The sequence below is a fragment of the Phyllostomus hastatus genome, unplaced genomic scaffold (genome assembly GCF_019186645.2).
Source record: "Phyllostomus hastatus isolate PE091 unplaced genomic scaffold, TTU_PhHast_1.1 phas_contig_1, whole genome shotgun sequence".
Lineage (NCBI taxonomy): Eukaryota > Metazoa > Chordata > Mammalia > Chiroptera > Phyllostomidae > Phyllostomus > Phyllostomus hastatus.
The window spans coordinates 47,719,292-47,742,065 of NW_025333498.1; the positions used below are offsets into that span (position 1 = coordinate 47,719,292).

Consider the following 22,774-nt stretch of genomic DNA (forward strand, 5'->3'; position numbering starts at 1 on the left):
GCATAACCACTTATTAGGAAAATTCAAATTAAAACCATGAATATATACAACTCTACAATTACATGAATGACTATAATAAAAAAGAAAGATAATGGTAAGTGTTGCCAAATGTGGAAGAACTAGAATCCTCATATATTGCCAATGATAGTTTCAAAGGTGCAGTCAAACTAGATAATGGTCTGGTAGTAATTCAAAATGTTAAACACAGGGATAGTACATAATTTCATGATTTCACTAAACCAAGGAAAAATAATGTATGTTTATACTGAAAGGAGCACACGATTGTTCATAGAGAGCTACTTATAATAGTCACAATTTGAAAACAAGTAATTTTTTCATCAACTAGTGAATGCATTAACAAATCTGTACTATAGAGTATTACTTATAGAGTACTATAGAGCTATATCTGTACAATAGAGTATTACTTAACACTAAAAATGAATGAAGCACTAATATATGCTATGACATGATTAAATATTGAAGACATTAATCTACATTTAACAAGTCACAAAACAGTATATATTATTTAATTTCATTTATATAAAGAATATCCAGAAAAGAACAATTTATAGAAGCAGAAACTATATTAGTGGTAATCCAGGATTGGTGCGAGGAAAGGTAGATGAATGGGGAGTGACCGTTAATGGGCACAGGATTTATTTGGGGATGATAAAAATGTTATAAAATTAAATTGTGGTGATAGTTGCCCAGCTGAAAGAATATGCTAAAGACCATTAAATTGTATACTTTAACTTAGCTGAGTAAGTTTTCTAGCATCTTTTACAACATGAAATAAAATAGAATGAATTGGAATGGAATGGAATGAAATAAAATAAAATGGAAAGAAATGAAATGGAATGGAATAGAACAGGGAAGGAAAGGAACAAAAACAAACAGAATGATAGACTTGTGAATTTATGTGCAATAAATTATATTTTACTATGGCCAGTGATTAAAAAAGTGTGAGAAACACTTATATGGTACTAATCTCTGCTTAGGCAAGTAAATGAAAATATTGAATAAGTAGACAAAATTATTTTTTCTTCACAGAAACTATCAGAATGAGTTTTAATGACCATTTACTTTTCAAACTTGCTATTTATCATCAATGAAGAGAATTCAATGAAGAGAATTCCATCTTTCTAAGACACTAAAGGACTTTGGGAAAGAAAGTGCCATATGGGGCTGTTCCCAGAGAATATAACCTGAATTTTAGCCAATGTTTATATGAATGACAACAGTGGCTTAGACTACATCCCTTTAGCAGGAGACTTAATTGCCCTTATTTTTGTTGGCCTGCTGTTTTATTTGGCTTTGGTGTCCGCTAAGTTATGATATCTTTTAAAACAAAATGATACAGACTCATAGATGGCTGTGTCATTGTTTCCTATTCCATAGCACATGTGAAATTGTTAAACATCATTCTACTGTATCTGAGGACTGGTTTATTCTAGAATGGATATATCTGTTATCAAAAGAAGAATAAAATGATCTTTGTCCCAGTTTTCTAGGAGATAACAAGCAAAGGACATGGAAATTAAAATATAGGGTAGTCAAGTTAGAGACACAGTTGCCCAGCATTATAGCCCTCTACAGCTATTCTCATTAATTCATAAAGCAGGAAGAATTTTATAGGGTATACTTGAGCGGAAAGAAAAAATATCCCCCATAAGCCTGTTAATTACAAGGTCTTACATAAGATTAGACTTAGCACAAGTCATAAGCAAAAATCTCTCAGGGACTGGTTGTAAAGCTCTTAGTCCCAACTTGGACACTTCATTAGCTACAGGTGGTGCCAAGGAGGAGTCAGCCTGAAAACAAGTTTAAGAAACTTGAGATCCATGAGATGACACCAGACAGGCAGGCAAGACTTTATCATATCAGATTAGACTAATATCATAATCCAAAGGAGATCTGTGATTCTTTTTGTATTCATTTCAGGTTATTAATTTTGTTTTAAAAATAACAGTCAAATTTAGACTAAAAATAACTCAGTCACTCTAAAAACTCCTCTTTAAAAAAATTAGAAAGCCCTAAACTGAAAAACAAAAATTCCCCCTTGGTAATGTTGTACAGGGATCTTTGAGTCACATGACTCCAGACTAACTATAAATATAAAATCATATCAAGTAAGTTGCCTATCTTTTAAAAACCTCTCTTCATGAGGCTCATTTCCACTTAGATGTTCTACTAAAATTGTATAGTCCCTTGAGATAAAGAACACTGCTCAGGCTTTCCAGGCAGCCAGTCCATATTACCCTATTCCTCCCAAGGTCAGTCCTTGCCACCAACAAAAATCTCAGCTGTGACACGGTAAAATGAAATTGTTTCACTCAACAGTGAAAGCTTGATTCTTTCCATTAGCCTTTTTTCTGTGAGGTGTTAGATAAAGGCAGAGGAGTCAGATCTAAATTCAAGTTCTAACTCTTCTAACCAACACTCACATTACCAAAGACAAGTCAGTTAAATTTTGTTCCTTCATCTGCATAAAAAGAATAACACTTTCTGAGAGGCTTTGTAGAATCAACATAGAATGTTAAAATGTGATAATTTATGTAAAGCTCAATATTTAATGAATTTCAGTTGAATTTATTACATGGGGTGACAAGGTTATTACAAGGTTGGCTTAGAGATTTTTACTCTTCTTACCATTTTCTTTAATTTTTATTGTTATCTTTACCCAACCAATGGCAGAAAGTACTCTTGATTTTTCTCTCTGTTGTAATAGAAAATAGGCAGAAATTAAATTGAAACCAAGCACAAAATCTGCTCTTGTGAAATAAGACATACAGAAAGAGAAGAAAAAGTGAGTATATTCCTGCTCCCAAACTCTGGTTGTTGTATAAGTTTAGCTAGAATTTTTGAACTTCAGCATGCTATTGGTAGTTTGAGCAGAATGGTTCGTTGTTGTGAGGGGCTGTCCTGCAGGTGGAGAGAGGGAGTAGAGCAAGACTGCAGTCACTTAAGAGCAAATTAAGATATAAGGAAGAACCTATCAAATAAAGGTCCAGAAATTTTCAAAAACTGGAAAGCAAAGTAATGAGGCCAGAATCTAGGCAAGCAGCCAGAGCAGGATACTTGAGACATGAATTACAGAGTACTATGATAGACCACAACCTGAAACTTACAGTTTCAGATGCACTCCAGCTACAACCATGTGTTGCTTACCAACAGGGGTACACTCTGAGAAATGCATTGTTAGATGATTCCAGTGTGTAACAACATAGAGTGTACTTACACAAACCAGGTTGGTGTAGTCTACTGCACTCCTAGGTTATATGATATAACTAACCTGTTGTTTGTAGGTACAAACTTACTCAGCATGCTACTGGACTGAATTACAATGGTATTTATGTATCTAAACATAGGAAATATAAAGTAAAAATAATGATATAAAAGATAAAAATGGTACACCTGTATAAGGCACTGCAGCCTTATACAAGGTACACCATGAAAGGCACCTGCAGGGCTGGAAGTTACTCTGGGTGAGTCAGTGAGTGAGTGATTAGTAACTGTGAAAACCTAGGACATTATTGCACACTACTATAGATTGTATAAGTGCTATACACTTTGGCTGCACCAAACTTATTTTAAAAAGTTTTTTTCTTCAATAATAAATTAACCTTAGCTTACTATAAATATTTTACTTTATAAAATTTTTAATGTTTTAACTTTTTGACTCTGTAATAGCACTTAGCTTAAAATGCAAACACATTGTACAGCTATACAAAATATTTTATTTATTTATAACCTTATTCTATAAGCTTTTTTCTATTTTGAAATTTTAATTAATTTATTTTATTTTTTAAACTTTTTTAGTTAAAAAGTAAGACACAAGAACACACATTAACCTAGTCCTAGACAAGGTCCAAAAACTGACTTTGGGCTGGGACTTTTAAGATTTCATGGGAATAAGGAGTAAAAGTGATATGAAGGTTGGAAAAAGTTGTTCTCACTAGGCAAAAGTTTCAATTTTAATTAATCATTGTTTTCCAACAAACCAACAGAAACCACTTATAACCATAAAGTTGGTACAGCAATTGGATTAAAGTGATTTCATTGAATAAAGCTATCTTTGAACAAAAATCACAACTCTGCCTATTGTTATTTTTCTTTCTAAAATATTGCTTTTTATTAAATATGTTCAAAAGAATTTAGAATATTCCATGGCTTTTCTACTACTCAACACTGCCTCCTTTCCACAAAATCATGACTATATTTTATGACTAATGCCTCATGGCAGAACCTTAATAATCTAGTTAATAGAATAGATCATCAATTCAACATTTTTTTAACTGGTAAACATTAGTTGTCTTTAAAATAATACCAAGTGAATTTCATTTATTTCTTCACTCAGCTAATACTGTCTATCTGCTCTGTGAAATTTTCTACTATCACCATAATGGAAATATCAAATAGTAAGTGAGCAGAGCCTAGGGTATTGCAATAAAAATCTAAACATTATTACACGCATTATAAAGAATAGATGGCTGTATAGACCTTGCTTCAGAAAGAAGAACAAACAAAAAATCAAAATAGAAAGTTAGGGGGAAATGTTTCAGTACAGAAAGTGAAAATCAGTGTTATTACTGAGGACAGGTAAGTTATTACACTGGAATTATTAAAATAAACTAAAATACTTTAAATTTTCAACTAAATACTTAAAAACTATGTTCCGAGACCAAAAACAGAGTACTCAGAGAAGAAAATGTTGAGAACCAAAAACACAGTAGGCAAATTAAAAAGACAATGTAAACAATAACTAGATGACTCTTATTTACCTGGGTATAATGATAGCTATCCTCTTTCATCAAAAATGTTTTTATAGTTTTTGCTACTTTTTAGTAAAACTGATGAAAAAGAAATTTTAAAAAACCCTAATGATTACACTTTGCTAACATTTTCATATTTGTGAAATGCAAACACCTTTTCTTCTTAGAAGCATTGGAATGGTATGTAGAAATATACAAATATATCAAAATATTATAGTCAAGATGTGTTAAACAAACACTTTCTAACAAAACCTAAATATTCTTCTCATATTATTGGGTAGACCAGGGGGATTTATTACAAACCATTATTCTTAACTATCTTGGTGCTTATTTTGTAAAATTGTGAAAATTTTTATAGTGTAGTAGAAAATGTTGAATTATCAAATCACCCCTATATAATGACTATAAAAAATATCAAATATAGTCAAATCAACAACATACTGAAGATGGAACTTTTAAACAGTTATGCTACATTGTTAGAGTTTATAGGTGATTTAAATTGTGCTTAAATATATGTAGACTATTATTTGCCTTTTAAAATTATAAGTAAATATTTATTTAAAATTTGAATCATCATGCTTTTTAACCAGAACAATTAGAGTTTTAACAGAATTTTGAAGACTAATACATTAATGAAAGAAAATGTCCACCACACACTTTTGGTGCCATTATTTTATCTTTTCATTTGCTTATATCAAAGGCAAAAGATCCATTTCAAATTGTGCCCTGCCATTTGATAAATATATTTACACGAGGATATTTAACTAATAATTCTAGATTTTTTTAAGCAAGATAGTAGTTGATAAAAAATGTTTTATTTTTCATAGTACAAGCTCTATCAGTTTGAGCTTGTTGATATATTTAAGTCCATGACATTAATTACACTGGTAAAAAATTCAAAAGTGAACTTTCTTTTATAGCAAAATACCTTTTAAATGAAACCGGTAATAAAAGCAGGGGGAAGAAGCCTCCTCATTACTTATTACCTCCTTATTACTTACCAATATTATAAATATTCAACTCTTTTATGTCTACATAAATTGTAGATCCTTAAAATTGAATTATCATCTTCAAGCTAAATACTAAAATAATTTTACTTAATTCAATATAGCCCAAAGTGATGTGTGTAATTATAACTTCTGGTACATTATTAAAGTTAAATTTTGATTTGAGAAATAAAAAAAATGTTTTATATATTTTGTCTACTTAGTTTAAGATTCTCCTATTTCTTAAAAGGATTGCATGTTTTATTACAGTGGCTGTGATTTAGATGGCAATGATTCTTAATTTTTGGTAGATTAACTCTTGTCAAAGAATGAGAAGAAAGCCTTTACAAACCACAAACTTATAACAATGGAAATACACATAATGAAGAGAGTTTATTTCAGAAGAATAAATAGACCTGATACGTTTATACACTTTTTACCTTTTAACTTCCTACTACTGCAACTCTATAAAAAGGGAAGGTCAATTGGGCTTCTACCTGCTTTCAAAAAGAGCAAAACAAAAGTTTACAAAATTTTGTTAAATATATGAGTTAAAGATTGAAATTTATTTACAGAAGTACATATCCTCCTCCTCTGAATATCATCAAGCTTGTCTCTTTCCTTTACTTTTGAAATTGGTTAAGAGATTACTAGGCATAGAGGTAATCTACCTTTATAGCCACCTCTATAGCAATGAGGTTTTGATACGCACCCTGCAGACAGATAAACCAGGGTTCTTGAACCTTCAGCATTTACAAGCAATGTGGACTAGAGCAATTCACTCAAATGCCCTTAGAGTCAGGACCTTCTCTCATAAAAATGAGGATAATAAATCTATTCAATCAAGTTTATTTGAATTCCTGTCTCTCCTTCATCCTTAATATACAGGCAGCAAACAAATCACGTGTTTTAAAGAAATGTTTCTCATATCTAAAAACAAAAACAAAAAATCTCCTTTTATTGTCAGCTATCTATCATTATATTCCAACCTTTCCTTGGTCCACTCATCTTTTGTAATATAGTTCTTTTTCTCTCGCTCTGTAAATCTATCTGATCATGTTACTCCTGTACTTAATGATTTTCTACTAATGTTCTATTGTTTATATTCTAAAACTCAGACTCTGTGTGCCATTCAGATTTGGTCCCTGTCCCCAGTCTGGACTCATCCTATGTCTTTGGTCTCACACGCTCACATTTTTGTGATTTCACCTGTACAAATCCTTCAATGTGAAGTTCCATTCGCCAAAGTCTCGTTTGTCATGTGAGTGATCAGTCATCTCTGTTAGAACCATCCTCATTTGAGTTTGTATAGTATATTTTTCTAGTATAAACTTTATTATGATACATTATGAATTTATAAAACTTTCACAAAATTCTCCAACAGTCCCCAAGCCCATAAGTAGAAATATCAGCACATTGAAGTTTTTAGCTAAATAGATAAAAATTGCTAGAAATGTATTTAATAAGAGAACACTATTGGTGATTTGATTATTTAATATTCATAGATTTCACAGTTTTTAAAGAAACTTATATTCCACATAGATATACTAAGATATACTGACACAACCAAAATATAAAATTCTACATGTTTATATATCAGTATTTTACTCTAGGAACAAAGTTCAATGTCTTGATGTTTTTAAATCACCATTTAGACTCACTGTTGAAACATCTGCTAGACAGAACACCTTCACTTTAAACAACTTGGGCATAAAAAAGGGATGCTCTAAATTTCAGCATGCAGTGTATCTGTCTTTCATTTGAACTGACAGGCTATATAAATACATTATTTTCTTGGTTTAATTTATGATAGGAAACATCAATCAAGTCCAGCAAATTTGGAAATTCTGAACTAAAAATATTGGGATAAATGAAAGTATGAGAGATGTTAAAAATAAAACCAACTGTTCAGTTTTCATGATAATAATGAATGGGTTAATATCTGTTACAAGTCAAAGACAAAAGAACATCCATTTTCATTTAAGTAACAGGATAAACAACAAAGATGTATCAATGTATTAAGCAAAAACACATTAAGTGGAAATTTACATTAAAAAACATTAGATTGACCAAAAAATGATTTCTTTATCATGAAAGCAAGAAACAATTAAAAGATCAAATATATTTCTGTAATAACAAGCTGTAAAATGCATGAGACAAAACTCTTAGAAATACAAAGAAATTGTAAATGCCACATTCATAGTAAAGAATATTAATATATTACTCTAGAATTTGAGAGATCAAGGAGGTATCATGTGAATTAGTATGAAAATTATTTGAATGATATAATTAACATATTATAGTTTTTATTTGCAAAAACTTTTTATTAAGATTGTATTTATTTCTTTTTAGAGAGGGAAGGGAGGGAGAAAGAGAGATGGAGAGAAACATCAATGTGTGGTTGCTGGGGGTCATGGCCTGCAACTCAGGCATGTACCCTGACTGGGAATCGAACCTGCCACACTTTGGTTCACAGCCCGCGCTCAATGCACTGAGCTACACCAGCCAGGCTATTTGCACAAACTTTTGAAAAATGATTTTATGCTTTGATCTGAAGAGTACACAAATAATTTCTAAATCGTTCAAGTGTTTTTGGCTCCATTCACTGGCTGAATGTAATAGACTGAAAAGCAAAAATAGGAAGATAAAGGATATATTATAACAAATAGAAATAAAAAAAATTTCAACCACTTTAACTTGCTAAAATTAATATTAGATAAAAAAAGTCAACGGAAATTAAAATTAATGAAAATTATTAAATAAATATTAGGTATTTTAATGTTGTTAACTATTTTTTTTAATGCGATGGCCTATTGTTTATTTTTTGAGATTCTAAGGTTGATTTTTTTTTCTGGTAAATTTGTTTTTTTGGGGATATAGTGGATGGGTTGGGAAATGTCACTGTGAATGGTTATACCTCATCCAGATACTGTCCATTCTAATCTTCCTGGGTTAGGTTTTGGAGTTTTTTGTTTGTTTGTTAGTTAGTTTTTGTTTTTTGTAGTTGATAAAAGCAGAAGGTCTTGAGTAAGGCTCTGGTATTTTTCTGAACAAAGCCTGGGTTGTTAAAGGACCACACACTAAAAAAGGTCAATCACTGACAATCAGTCTTAAAGTCTTTATTTTAAAAAATGACAAAAAATAAATTATGCATTAAAGTTAATATGTTTTATAAGACACACAAAAATAAAGTTAAAAAGAGCATATAAAAGGAATGATAAAGATAAAAATAAAAACTTAAGAAATAGGAAATTAAAAGCATCAAAATTAATAACTAAAATAAATTTTATTGCTTCTGAAAGTTTAATAAACAGACATAGCTGCAAATGTGTCTAAGGAAAACCAGAAAATTAATATATGAGGGTATTCAGAATATAGAACAATGAATGAGGCTAAAAATATATCTGATACAGTTTCATAATTTTTATTTGAAAACTTAAATTTTAAAATGATATTATGATAATTCATTTGAGAAGCTAAACTGACAACCATAAAATTCCATCAAAAACAAAAACAGAAAAATCCTAGCAAAAGTCAATCAATATATGAGGAGACAAATAGTTTTATAGGCAAGGTCTTTCTTTTCTTTCTTTGTTATCTAACTACTCAGGAATACCAAAAAATAAGGAATGTTTCCCACTTTATTTAAGAAATATTAATAATAGTTAAAATAATTTATTATGTATCTTATTAATTTTATGTATATTAATACTATAAACTAATACATTAAGAGTACTGGCTATATACTCTGTTGTTTATTTGGATTATTTAATTCTTATTAAAAGTCTTCTGATGTACATAGCATTTTTATGCTCATATTAGAGATACCAAGGCTGAAATTTCAAAAGGTGGAATGCCTTGCTCAGGGTATGTATTAGACAAAAGTTAGAAGTAAATATACGTAACCTGATTACAGAGTCTATATTCCTAATTTCTCTGCTAATCTAAGTGGAAAGGCATGAGAGTGCACACCAAGTAGAGGAAAGAAAATAAAAAAGAATGTGAGAAAAGCTGGAAAGAGATAAAAGAAGAAGAAGAAAGTAAAAAGAAAGAGAAGAAAAAATCCAGTCTCATTTAGAATACATTTTATGTCTCAAAGGAATGCAACAACATTATTTTACTTCAAATTTCCTTTCTATAGAAAAATATTTTGATAGCTCATAACTCTCCCTGGATATTGTTTTTGAGAAAGGGAAGAGAAGTATATTGGACTAGAAAGAAATTATTCATTTAATTTGACTACTTACAATAATACCTCAGCACCCCAAGAAGGATGAACAGTAAAACACATGGGACAAGTGTGCTGTGTCCTTCTTAGAGGACAATCAAACACTTTGAACACCTGAATGAGGGGCTGGAAATCGAAGTAGAGAAAATGCGTACCCTGTTGAAAATGGTAAACTTCCACCATACCTTGAAAATGTTCATTCTTCTATGGATAAAAATTTCAAAGTAAGATGATTGATCTCACAGACAGAATTAAAACCCATCATATAAGCACGGTCATGTCTGGTATTATCTTAGTTCTCAGGTGTTCAAAGTCTACACGCAGAAGGAACTTTATCCAAGGGGACAATAGATCAAGTCAGTTTACCAGAGACATCAGACTACTATCAAGGAAGATCATGCCCCCAGCCCAAATATGCCCTGGTGACCCAGGTCCTCATATTTCATGGCTAATCTTCCAACTCTGAGACTTAATCATGATCTAAAGACAGTCCTTGTGACCCATTTTACTGGGTTCAAAATTGCCTCTATTCATGACCTACTGTTTGAGCTCAGTCTCCTTACTGCCTGTGCCAACCCTTGTCAGAATCAGATTACTAAAGAACAGCTTTATAAAGAAGGATGAGCAGGTGAGGTAGAGGACAAAGACACAAAGAGTTAGGCTCTTCAAGATAGCTCATTTGGGAAAGAAGTATCACACACACCTTTCTACAGTGAGCAGAGCTTGCAACTGTAACATAAATGTCACTTGGATTTTTTTCTTTTAGAAATAGTCTAAGCACAAAGCTAATCATTTAAAATGTTTATCTTATTGTTTGCTTTAAGCTAAATGTTTCCAACTGAAGTTTCACACTTTGTACAATTTTAAAAGGGTCATGGTCTGCCAAAATTCATCCATCAGTCAATTTCCTTTCATAACTATATATATAGTTATTTTTATATACATAGTTGTATATATATACACATATATATCAGAATTTGTAACTATTTCATTTAAATTTTATAATTACATAAAATTTGGTATTACTCTGAAAAAATTCCATTTTACAGGTAATACATGAGAGACAACATTTATTTCAAATTATAGTCAGATATCCAATCCAAATTTGAAACATATATTTCTATACCTTCCTTAGAAATGCAAAATGTAATCAAATACATTTGATTCTAGCAATTCAAGGATGGGCTAATATAAGAAAACAAACATTTAAATACTCACTTACATTATCATATAAATACTCAACAGAGAGAGAATATTCAATTCAATTAATAGTGTTGAAAACAGAATTACTACATGCAGAAGAATAAAACTGGATGCTTATTTTATACCACTCACAGAAATTAACTGGAAATAAGTTAAAGACTTAAGCATAAGACCTTAAAGCATAAAACTTCCAGAAGAAAAAAATGCTCCTTTGAATTGGCCTTGGAAGTAATTTCCTGGATATGATGCCAAAAGGACAAGCAACAAAAGCAAAAATGAATAATTGAGGTGACATAAAATTTAAACCATTCTGCACAGAAAAAAAATCAACAAAATTAAAAGGCAACTTGTGAAATGAGATAAAATATTTGCAACCTATATATATGATAAAAGATGAATATCCCAAATATACAAAAAGTTCATACAACTCAATTGCAAACAAACAAACAAACAAACAAAACTGATTGCAAAATAAGCAGAAGACCTGAACAGACAGTTTTACAAAGAAGACATACAAATGGCCAACGGGCACATGAAAAGGTGCTGGGCAGCACCAGTCATCAGGGAAATACAAATGAAAACCACAATGAGATATTACCTCACAGTGTTAGAACAGCTTTCCATAAAGAGATGAGACAAGGACTGGCAAGGATATGGAGAAAAGGGAACTCTTGTACCTGTTTGTGGGAATGTAAATTTCTGTAGCCACCCTGGTAAACAGTATGGACATTCTCACAATAATTAAACACAGATCTACCATATGATTAAGTAATTTCACTTCTGGGTATAGAGTCAAAGGAAACAAAATCACTACTTCAAAGAGATATCTGCACCCCAGGGGTCACAGCAGCATTATTCAAAATAGGCAAGACATGGAAATAATCTTAGTGTCTATTGATGGATGAATGGATAAAGAAAACATTGTTCAAAAAATTGACAATTACAGCAAATAGTCTTCATAAAATTGCTAAAATGGAATATATAAAAAGTCTGAACATTATGAATAATATTTATCTGAAATTAATTTAAAGATTATTTTATTATTCAAATATAAAGATGTTTCCATTAAGTCAAACATAAGAGAGTGGTATCTGCTTCCATAATATTACTAATTCTTTTTGAGGTCCACTCTGCCTGGTCTCAGGAATCTGTAACCACCTGTGATGTGACTATGGCTGAGTAAGAGGCCTCTGAACCAGGAGACACTAAGGAGACAAAAACTTACTTCCCTGGCACGAACACTGCCTGTTCTGTGCCAGCCCCCAATGCTTAATAAGTTAGCTAATGACAGGTAAGATTTCCCACGGGGTGGAGGGAATCACCTAAGACAGGCATAATCACGTGAAGGCCTCAGGGAAGGACTTGGGGGGCTGTGGAAATGAAGGGGTGATCGACATCGACCCCTGCCCCCTCGGCTTTGCCAAAGCCTGAATCCTTGAGAAATCCAAGTCTCCTGGCTGCCTTTGTCTCTTCTGCCCAACTCAGGCCTGTGGAAATGACAAGGGTGGTGCAGTCCAGACCAGACTCGGTGGACCCCTGGGGTCATCAGGCCTGGGACATAGAATATGCAAAATCCTGTGAGATCTGCTTGCTGTAGGATGCTCTTTAATTAGAATACGAAGGCACTGGCAGAAAACAAAACTAAGTTTTTAAATCCTGTAGTCTTTTTAAATGATAAACCCCCAAAATCTCTGGTTTAGGATCCCAGCAGGAGGTCTGCCAGCGCCTTTCAAATCTAACTACTTATAATTCACAAACTGTATCGGTATGTTGAACAAAATCCTGATTGGGTGGGAGAATGGGGTGCTCTCCACTAGGGAGAGTGGCCGTTTCATCCCTATTTCCCCACAGGACTCGGTTGTCCCTGTGTATGTTTTTTCTCGTGTTTCGACAAGCATCCGCAGCAGGGATGGATACTGCTGGCCAGTATCCTCCACAAATTCTACCAGGTCTAATCAAATAAATAAATAAAAACAGAACAATGAATATATGATCACTTCGTATATGAGAAATGTGACTCAATTAGCCTAGAAGAGTTTTTTCAAAATGATGTTGATACTGTTGATGATTTGTTGATTTATTATATTTATAAATGTGATGTGGATGTAGCTTCAGTCTCTTCTTAGGTATATACTAGAACATGAATTCCAAATGAATTTAAATATTTTTTAAAATTTAAAATATATTGATTAGAACAAAATACATGACTTTAGCCCTCACCAGTGTGGTTCAGTTGGTTGGGCTTTGTTCCACAAAGCCAAACATGGCTGATTTGATTTACAGTAAGGGTACATGCTTGGGTTGCAGGCTTGGTCCTTGGTCCGGGAGCTAGAGGCAACCAGTTGATGCTTTTGTCTTGCATCCATGTTTCTCTCCCTGTCTTTCTTCCTCCTTCCAAAATAAAGAAGGCATTAATGTGAAGTTCAAAAAGTCTTGCAGAAATAAGTAGACATGTCTTTTGGAGAAATAAGAAGTTTGCATCAGAACAGAACCACTAAGTACAAGAATTCTGAAAATATACACATATCAACTTAACACCAACTGAAAAATAAAACTGCTGATCTTTTATATATTTTAGCTCAACAACACGTGGTGTGGTTTTCACACCTGGATGGGAAAAATATATATGATTAGCTCTATCACAAGAGAATAACTGCACCAGAACCAAGCAAGGGACCCCAGAGCACAAAATTACAAGGACATGATAATGTGAGTAGGATATAACATTTTAACTTGCAGATGAAAGTGGGCTACTATGCAGGACCACCCAAATGTAGATACTGGTTAGAAATCAAGATAAAATGAGAATAGGCATCAATGATAACGATAACAAGAGAGGTTTTTAGTTTGATACAGATATGATTTTTTGTGCTTAATGACATCTGGACTGTTACCAATCTTCCTCCTTCTCCCAAATCTCATCACTGTTCACTATAAATTAATCTATGATAGTAGATTCTCATTGCTTCATTTCCTCTAACTATAGGTATCATTGCTAGGACTTGTTTGAGGTCTGGGAGACAGCAGAGGTTTCTCCCTTCACAGTGCTTGGGAGATGCATTGTGATAATTCCCTACCAAGAATGGCAATATGTCCCAAGAGTTGACAGCCTAATTAGTTTTCACACACTGAGGTGGCTGGTGGCATGGGCAAAAGACACTTTACTGCATATAAACTTCTTGAAAAACATGGAGTTTGGAGTTAATTTTTGCTTTCTTGTTTTGGATTTTCACATTTAAAAAATTACTCAGGATGCATTATAGATCATTTTAAAAAATCTGCTGTATTTTTACAGTGAAAGATATGATATCACATGCATTTTATGCTTTTGACATGGTGCTCCAAGCAATACCCCAGACCTGTTTGGAACTAGCTGTACCCTCATATCTTTCCAATTCTAGAAGTGTTTTGGCAGCCAGGCAGGCATGAAAACATCAACTTAGATGACTTCCCACAACATGAGAAACATTGGGGTGCTTTACATATATTGATTATTACCTTCTCAATTAGAGAACTCTGAAGTGTGCCACAGATTCTGTTTCACTCCTGTGTACTTTCTTCATTCATCTTCCTGAAATATCCCATTAGTCAGTTTGTACATTCTTTAGGAACTCACAATGACTTTTCTTTCACTTGTATTAAGTCTAAGGGAATCTGACTCCACGTACCAATCAATATAAATTGCCATTCCACTGTTGTCTAACACAAAGCATTTGCTTCCTTCAGATCCATCCCTGCCTGTACACATTTAACCAAACATTTAGTGGTGCTGTAGCTTTCATGCAATGCCAGTCTGCTGCTCTCCTCTCTTCTCTTCTCATACCACACAACCAGTCTGCTCAATTTAAGTCAACTTTTTCTGTAAGGCACATTCATCAACCCTGTCAACTCATAAAATTATATTATACTTTGAAGCAATAACAACCCCAGTTAACACAAAGTTAATCCTTGATTATTTATTTTTATTTGTATTATAATTCTTGCTTTGACTGGTCAAACATCTCTGTAATATTTATCAGTCATTCCATGTTTCACTCAATTATCTCTTGATAGTCCCTATATGATGCTTACTAAAATCTTTATCATTAAATAGTTGAACTTCAAGCCAAATCAGTGCTTTAAAAGCAATAATATTTACAGTGAGAATTTCATTCTGTTAGAGATTTTTAAATAATGCTTCTCTATATTGGTTATGACTTACCATTTTTCACACTGGTCAATGAAAAATGCATTCTTTTAAAAGAAAAAAAAACTACCACAAACTTCAAACAACCTAGGTTAACCATGTACAGGTGGTTGAAGAGCTTATGGGTTCGCTGATTGGTTTTGAGACTTTCCACATTGTGGTAATCAGTCTGGATTTTCCCATGGTTGGCATGTCACCCTACAGCTGTAAGAAGAATGCCAGACACAGTGGGCAGGTGTTTAAATCACAGTGAGTATCCTTGTGGTCACTTTCAGGGGCAGCAGAAGCCCTGATTGGAAGAAGGTGCAGCTACCTGTCAAGAGTAACATGAACTGCTATTCACATTGGCTGCAACATTCTGAAATTATACCATAAATGTTATAAAGTGGGCAGTGGCACCTCACACTGTGACTAATAAAGATGTGACCAATGGCACACTTGGAAATAATCTGGTATCTTTTGAAATACCAAAATCAACTCCAATTTAAGCCTCTTATTCTCTCTAAATGAAATGGCTTTTTTGGAAGACTAATTTTGAATTTATATGAGACACTTACTAATATTTAAGATGTGCTGTTTAATTTGCCTGGTTATATCTGCTTTGCAAATGAGGGCTCTGCTTTATGGAGTGTCATTTGGGAACATTTTGTAAACTTGAAATCACAAATCAGGCAGAGCCAATGTGGTAAACCCCCTTATTAACCACTAAGATTTCTGGGTAAAGCTTCTTATAGTTCAACCTCTTGAGAATAAAAGTCCCTTAATAAATGTCTGTTAAATTAATTCATGAGTACATTTGTTTTATTTTTTTTAATAATGGGCTTGGACTTGATGTCTAATATTCTTTTCTGACCTCAAATGCTATCTATAAATGCTCAAAAGGAAAACACTTCCTGCCATGTATAACCAGGATTAATCACAGAGATTCATGTTTTTTAAATGAGTGCTTTCTCAAAAAGGAAGATGATAGTGGGTTTTATCTTTTTCCCCAAGAACTCTTTTCTGTCACTGTGTCCTTTAAAATCCTCTGAATGCCCAGTGCTTCAGTGTAAAGCTCAGTGTAGCTCCTTCTGTTACAATTCTCTCCTTAACTAATAAAACTTACATGAAGGTGACTGTGACACACAAAGCAGGTAATAGAATGAGCTGGGTAAGTTGAAAGCAATTTGAGAAAGAGGACAATAGGTGTAAAACAGGATCTTTCCAGTTGCCTAGCAATTAATATCTATGTATCAAAAAAGTATTAAGTAACCATATTCCCTATAAAAAATACTTGCAAGAACCTGCTTATGAGTCCCTCACTCCATGCTAAGAAGTTGTCCAGATAGTATTATTAGTTTTGTTTTATTTAACACAATAACACATTATGTGTTCCAAAGAAATTGATTTGTTGTAAGCATCCAGAGATCAACTTTGGGTTAATGACTCCACTAAATACATGGCAAGCTTTGTGGTGGAATAAAAATAATGCAGTAAAATTGAGATGATGTATTTAAATATTTGAATTTATAAATCTCTCAAGAATTCAGATTTCATGTCTTTACTCCAAATATTTAATTTATAAGTGAATATAAATGACCCTTAGAAAAGAATGCAAGGTTGACATTTTCTAATAGTTGATCATTAAAGTCATTAATATGTTGGCAGTTCCATTTGAAGAACATTAGAGCAGAATTTGAAGTTATTTTTCCCAAGTGGAATAAAGTTTATCTTTTTACTGCTAGAAAAAAAAAGTCAGCTAATGAGTTTGATTATCCTCAACTATTGCTCCATTCTCTGGCACCAGTGTATACACTCTAACTGGGTATAAGGAAGAAAATCAAGAAGATATTGTTGACTTTGTACATCCTCAACTTCAGAAGTGGTCACCAGATTCTTAGTCAGGGATAGGGAGAACAGGTATCTTATTGTATAGTTGATATTGGCTAAGCTGTGGAAAGCCCCAGATTTTCCAAAGTTCTAATGCCAAAACATTGTCGAGTGAGAGAATCATTGTGTGAACTTGATATGCATCTCCTGGAGTTGGTTTAACCTATACATTGAGTCTTAGGTCTCAGCCTGCTTCCCTTCAATAGAGTACTGAGGAAGATTGTTGGAACAGGTCACACTAGTTGAGGAATCAAGGACCAAGTTACCAGATGTCTGAGAAGAAGGTATCAGCAGCTCTCCACTGTACCCAAGATTCCCAATGCCCTTGAATAGCACAGAAGAGAATCTCAGCAGCTCAACGACTACTTTCAGAAAATATACCCAACAGAAACACATGAAATGAGGGCTTCCTTAACAGTACTGAAATATAGCCCAATATAGGAGGCCCTTTTTCCTATTTTTTTATCTTTCCTATCCTCAGTGTCAGAGGAACTACAGCTAGAAGATAGAAAATACAATAGAATTAACTCTCTTACAGGTCGGGCATAGGTTAGAGGTAAAGAATGAACTGCAAGGAGAAGAGAGATCCAGAAGAGCTTGTCTGAAGGCAGAAAGTACTGAAAAAAGAAGACATATTTATAGCTTTCTGGATTCCAATTATTCAATAAACCAGCTGCACATGTACAGAGTAAAGAGAGAAGGGTGAAGGGTAGAAAGCTAAAAAAGGGGGAAAAGAGAAAAAGAACAGAAAATAATATCAGAATTATGTATATATTCATTAGAACTACACTACTCAAAATTATGGTTTATGGGCTAGCAGCATCAGCATAATCTGAGAACTTTTTAACAATGCAGAATCTTGGGCTCTGTATATGCACCTCCATACACCTAAGCAGAGCTTCTTAAAATTTAGTATATATTAGACTCACATGGAGAGTTTGAAAAACCTATTCCTAGGTCTGCGCCAGAACTTCTGAGTCAGCATGTCTGGGGTTGACCAAGAGATCCTAAATTTGTATAAACTCCTATATTATGCTGATGGCACTCATCCATGGACCACATTTTGAATTACTAACACAGGGAGAAGCTAAAAACTGGTACTTATGTACTTGGTTGATTTGCCCAATAATTAAAAATTATCTGCACAAGAGGGTGGTAGAGTAGGATTGCTCTTTATTTCCTTCCAACCATCAAGTCCCTTTTCAATGCAATAAAGAGCTGCTTTTCTTCCTCCCTTATTTTATAGAATTGTTAAAGTGCTCAGGATTGGATATGTAGCTAGATGTGAAAATTAACAAAGTATGGACAAAAACAAATACAATAACAAAGGGCAGATCCCTCCTTAATTTCTTTTATTCTTCTATTCTCTGACTAGACTTTCATGCAGGTAATGCATTGTCCTCAGCATTTATCGTAAGAATAAGGCTCTGAATGTATTTTCTTAACTCCTCTGTTTTCTCCTTCAGGGTATCTAAAGAAAAAAATATAACTGAGAAATATCTAATAGAACTGAAAAACATTACATAAATTCTGCTACATAATTTGGCAAAGTCTCAGTTCCATTTGTTTTATGAAAATGTGAAACTTGTATTTTTTTATCAGGCTAGAAAACTAAAACTCATGGCAAATCATTATACTGTACCTCTGTTATGAAAATCTAGCATTCACAAAGAAAGCAACTGCTATTTCCTTTTTGTGAGGAAATGCTCAGAGACCCTTTGATGAGAAGTTGGGTGAAGTATCTTAGAGAAAAGATAAGAGAAAATTTTGCACAGCCTACCCTCATCCCAGCAGTCTTACCTGAGAGTCTCCTAGGGGATGGCTGAAGCCTTCTCTGCTCTCAGCAGGAGAGCTGCAGGAGACACTGAGAGCTGGCAGGCACTGTCAGACCTATCTCAGCAGCTTCTTCCCCACAATCGTTCCCATTAATAATAGGGGAGGGTTTCACCACTATGCAGTTTGAGCTCTCTGAAGAAGATAGAGTTCACAAACATCCTAATCAACTGCATAAACCAATAATTAGATGATGATTCAGAATAGCACATATTTACTGAATGTCGGATGGAAATCAGAACAAAACTAAGGGGAAATGATGAGTTTCTCAACATTTATTTTTCACATGCTGATAAATGACACCTGAATATTTGACACAGGAGAATCCTTTTTTTTAAGTAAAAATTAAGACCTTATTTCTCTTAGGGTTAATATGTGTTTTTTCCCATGAGGTTGTTCTTGTGCTTAGATCCAGTACATATTGCATAAGTGGTTGGTCAGTCAACTGGATAACTTTCCTCCTTGGCCTCCTTCACTTACAAAAAGCATTCATCCCTAAATAATATGTCCAAGCAGGTTTCTAATCAAAGCAGTTTCTATCCCATTTAATTAACACAAAAAAAGGCTAAGCTAAAACCTAAGGTTTAGACTTCTTAGGTGAGCTTCAGTAAGATTCTCAACAAAGAGTGGCTGAAAAAGTAAACTATTCATGAGGAAACCTTACAGATAGTTTTTATAGCAGAATGGGGTAGCGCCCTTCTTGTCTCACTAAACCAAGCTTCTGTGCTATAAAAGTCTTCATATGTGTATCTTTATATACTAGCTTTAAAATGAATTTATATCTTTAATATGTTTACATTTCTCTGCTTCATTTTATTTTATCTATAAATTTATTTAAAAGTGCTATGAATGATAAAGCAACTTTATTTTCTTTTAGATATATATGGCTATTTTGCACCCAGAGACTTGATGTTTTGAAAACGAGATACACATATTGACTTGACTTTCCTTTGGTGTCATAAAAAATAAAGAAAGCAGACTTTTAAAACATGCTAAAGGTTTTGGAGGGGCTCGGGACTGGGGAACCACAGCTTAATTCTCCCACCACTGTCACTTTAGCCAAGGTTACTATGACCTTTTGGTTAGTCTACTAACCAAATTGGGTAGTCAGATGCTGACATTTGGAGCAGCATTAGCAGCTAGAATTTGAGGAAAGAAATTCTGGGAAAAAAGAAATTCTTAAATTCTGAGCATAAAAATATCACATAAGTTTGTGGATGACACTTGAATTGCTTACACACAAGATGAGATCTCATACAGTCTAGGAGAAACAACAGTTCTAAAAGAAGAAGGATCTGACCAGAGGTTTCAGTTGCTACTGGCTCATGGGAAGAGAGAGTTTTATGTTCAGTTCATGTCAGGCTAGGGCCTTGGCAATCATCTTGAACTTTCCCACAAGGACCATGTCTTATAATTAAAACCCATATCCTAGAACAAAGAAATTCTTTCTGGGATTATAAGAGAGAAAACAAAACAAATAGTTTAGCTTATATATAGTATAACTTAAATTCAAACTTCAATAAAATCAAAATGACTTACTAGTAACAGACTGCTAAAACATAATTCAATACAATTTAGAGGGAAACAAAGCAAAATTTACTCTCTTCAACACATCACTTAAAATATCCAATACAAAATAAATAGCAACTAGACATAAATATACACAGGAAACTGTAATGCATAGTGTAGAGGAAAACAGGCAATAGATGCAGAAAATGACCAAGGTTTTGGAATTAGCAGAGGAGACTTTAACATAATTATATTAATTCTGTTTCTGACCATGTTGAAGCAACTGGAGCTGTTTTGCCCAATTGATGTGGCCATCTAAAATAAGTAGACACAATATTTAGACAATTATTTTAAAATATTAGAAAATAGTCATTGCAAAACTGTAAGCCTTGTGAGAAGGGAAAAAAAAAGGAGGTGAGATCTACAATCATCCTAGCTTTCTATCTGAAAACATATTTCAGGGTAACACAAACATAGTAGAAAAATTTTCTGAGTTTAAGAGTGAGAGATCGGAGTTCAGGGAGGATAAGGTGGTTGAATTTCAGAGTAATTAAGGGTGCTAAGTGGAGAAAGGGTCCTGGAAAACTAGTCGAGATTCCCTTTGAGTTGATCACTAAAATATGTGGCATTCATGTGTTTGATGAAACTCTATAAGGCCAAGTAAAGAATGACAGAAAAGCAATCACCTAAACTATTTCCAGAGGGCTGAAAGAAACTGAGTTGTAACCAGAGAGGACATTCCTGATTTAATTATGAAGGATTCTCAGTAAAGACCTTAGAATAATCATGCCTTGGTAGTAGTGGTAAACTAGCCCTGTACTGAAAGAGTTCCTAGGCCCACCATAACTAAATAGAAAGTAAAACTTTAAAGGATCAGGCTGATTGGTATGTAATGTAACTACCCATCAGAATAAAGCCCAATATTTTTAAAGAAGATAACAAAATCCATAAATCAATAATGTCATGTTTACACTATATAATGTTAAATCAAAAATTCCTAGCAATGATGAAAAAAACATGAGTCAAAACCAGGGAACAAGTTGGTCAACAGACAGAAATAGATGCAGACATGACAGAGACATAAAGTTGGCACTCTTAAAGACCTACTAAAAATATGGTCAAGAACTAAATGATGAGGAGAGAAGTGGAAGCAAAAATGACCATAAAAAGCATAATACAAAAATTTATGATGTAAAATAAAAAATTAATTAAATGGGTTAATAGACTTTTGAAAAAATTAGCACACTTAAAACACATTAATAAAGACTATACTTTCAGGGATCATTTCTATAGTTTGTTACTAGAGAAGTTTCTCTGAACATGTAGAGCACGGAAACTGCAAGGAAGAGATGGAGCATTCTCTCCTGAATGTGAAGTCACCTTTTGGTGTTGCTTCAGTAACTTCCATTTGCCATTGATGATCCTTATTCTCTCTCCTTGAAGAGAGTAAGAGGGAGAGAACACTGTCTGAGTGTTTTTTTGTAAAGATATATTAATAGAAGTTATAAAAACTGAAACATATAGAACAAATACCAACACAAAGTGAGCAGAGTCATAATGACCCATGTAGTAATTTAAAGGCGTCCAACACATTTATAATCAAAATCCTGAAAAGAGAGGAGCAACAATAAAGTTCTAATACCAAAAAATTTCCAAATTTGATAGAAAGCATAAACCTATTTTTTTCAAAACTATCAGTGAACTCTAAGCAGAAGAAACAACCACACATGAAAAAATAACATGTAAAGTCATGTCATAATCAAATTTCTGAAAGTCAGTAATAAAGAGAAAGTTTTAAAAGCATCTCGTAACACATTACACAGACAATTGTCAAGTGGGAATACTAAAGTCAACAGAGAAAAGAAAAAAAACATTAAAATTAAAGAAATAAGATATTTTCAGGAAAACAAAGCTGAGAGAATTTATCCCAATGCACTGAATCAAAAAATTAAAGAAAATTATAAGATTTAGAAAAATTATGTCAAATGAAATTTTGAATTTACACAAATACAGTTTATATTCTTTGGCTGTTTTTTCCCTCCATCTCCAACCTCTTTTTTCATCATCATATCTTTTTTCTCTGATTTTGACTTTCTGGCTTTCCTGTTAAAAGGAATTACTTGTTTTTACTTTGGGCCTACCAGGAAAATTCAGAATAATCTCTCCACCTCAAGAACTTTAACCTCAT

The 22,774-nt window shown here is 33.2% G+C and overlaps 1 non-coding gene across 1 annotated transcript; it reads left to right on the forward strand.

Annotated features, from left to right (window-relative positions):
• Positions 1-21,848: 21,848 nt before the first annotated feature.
• On the forward strand, positions 21,849-22,061 carry LOC123814382. Its single transcript, XR_006784894.1, has one exon. It is a non-coding gene; the product is annotated as a small nucleolar RNA U3 (small nucleolar RNA).
• The last annotated feature ends 713 nt before the right edge of the window (positions 22,062-22,774 follow it).